Source organism: Engraulis encrasicolus, unplaced genomic scaffold (genome assembly GCF_034702125.1).
Source record: "Engraulis encrasicolus isolate BLACKSEA-1 unplaced genomic scaffold, IST_EnEncr_1.0 scaffold_148_np1212, whole genome shotgun sequence".
NCBI lineage: Eukaryota > Metazoa > Chordata > Actinopteri > Clupeiformes > Engraulidae > Engraulis > Engraulis encrasicolus.
Genome location: NW_026944999.1, coordinates 90,100 through 91,934, shown reverse-complemented (window position 1 = coordinate 91,934; position 1,835 = coordinate 90,100). Strand labels below are relative to the sequence as shown.

At 41.1% G+C, this 1,835-nt stretch overlaps 1 protein-coding gene across 1 annotated transcript in view; it reads right to left on the bottom strand.

The window, feature by feature from the left end:
- Positions 1 to 385: 385 nt before the first annotated feature.
- The window catches only part of LOC134442384 (bile salt export pump-like), a 6,630-nt gene continuing 5,180 nt past the window's right edge, over positions 386 to 1,835 (bottom strand). Inside the window, exon 8 of the mRNA XM_063192557.1 lies at positions 386 to 1,835. This exon is cut by the window's right edge and continues 408 nt beyond it. The gene's annotated coding sequence lies outside the window, so the exon portion shown is untranslated.

Genomic DNA, 1,835 nt, shown 5'->3' with positions numbered 1-1,835 from the left:
AAAGTAGCAAGGTTGACAGTAGTGGTATTGCTATCCAGGGTTGCATAAGGACCAAAAAAATGGGCCTGGCATTTTTAGTTTAGTATCAGTCCCTCTTACATACACAAGCTGCTGTCGTATCGGCGATCAGCTCACTCCACTTTCAATGTTGAAGATGGACCAATGGGCCGGTCCCTAAGAAAAATAGAACAGCATAGGCCCTTGAGGACTAGCGGCTCACAAGGAAAGGGACTCAATAGTTCGACACCCTTTCGGTACTTACCGCTTACGTCATATGACCCTAAACCTAACCCTAACCTTAACCCTAACCTTAAATCGCTTGTTTGAAATGTTTGATAACCATGTGAAGTACCGAGATGGCGTCAAACTAGTGGGTCCCCACAAGGAAAAGGCCCTGTATGCCAGCTTACCAGCCCAGCCCTTCTATTATTCAAACATCTGAGATGCATCACAGTAGGTACGCAGGCACTGTAGGAATATAGAAAATATACAGGTCAATGTGATCATTAATGCCATTAGCTAAAGCATAGAGAAAGCACTAATACTGAAAAGTCATCCCATGAGGTCATTCATCACATGAGGTCTTTTGTTGATACAACGGAACACAAGCTGCACAGTACGTTCAGACACACTAAGCCATTGTTACTAAGATATGTTACAAAAGTATCGTGAAAGTCTCTGGTTGTCCTGATCGGACGATTCTGATAGAAGCTACAGAGTACTTTCAATCAAAATTGGCAAGACAGGTGCAACAAAACTACCTTACAGACTGTTGGAGGGCAGAACAGCGGTCTTCTCCGATGATACAACTGTATAGATGTATTATTGTATTTTGACCTGAGTATCCTCAGTAAACTTTTGACAATTATTTGGCAAAATCTCTGCCTCTGCGTTTTGATCCTTCCACCTGCGAACACCTTTTATTCTAACAGCACCTACTCTCCCCTCTCCCCAAAAGGCTACCTGAACCAAACATCTAGTAGTAGAGCAAGATACATCAAGCCCATACTTTTCCTGGATCCATGTGATGTCAGGTGAACGCCACTTTAGGAGACCTTTGAAGACATTATGTTGAGTTCCCTTAGTGGTGTATGGCGGTAGTGTACATCATATGCAAGCAGCCACAGAAAGAGAAGAACAAGGAGGGGACAATGTCCCCTTAGGAGACCACACCTCCACATGCGGACTCTCGTCCTCCCTTGCTCACTTGCCTGCTTGTGACCTCCTGATGACATCACTGATGAAAGAAAATTAATTCAATATCTTGCAACAGCACAATTCTAATGTCATTTTCTCATTTGCAATCGGGATGGTGAATGAAGAACAATCCCCCAAAAGCTGTTGTGACTAGGCTTACAACGGGGAAACTTTTTCTCCACGGAGGCGGGGCGACAGCAAAACGAGGACGGGAGTCCGTATATTGGAATGCACTCCTATCTTTGCCTGTGCTAGGCTGCCTGTTTGCCATAGTCACATGTTCTTCTCAGTCCAATCATATTTCATCTCCAAATTCACCTTTGGCAACTCAGATACCACTTCGATAAAATACCACTGGTTGCAAAAGAAAAAAAAGGTTTTTCATAAAAGACATAAACTTACTACCTCTAGGCTACTGAATATAAAAATGATTAATATCAGTATTATTTAAGACTTTTATTCATGGCTTTATTGATCAATTATCTGTTGAAGAATATAAAATGTAAAATACTGATCATGAGTTTTAAATGTTTTAACAAAATAGTAGCTGTCAGGCAGAAACCTTTTATCTCCACTTTTCATTGATTATGTAGACAGGAATTTATAAATGAATAAGTAATAAACAATCATTACAACAT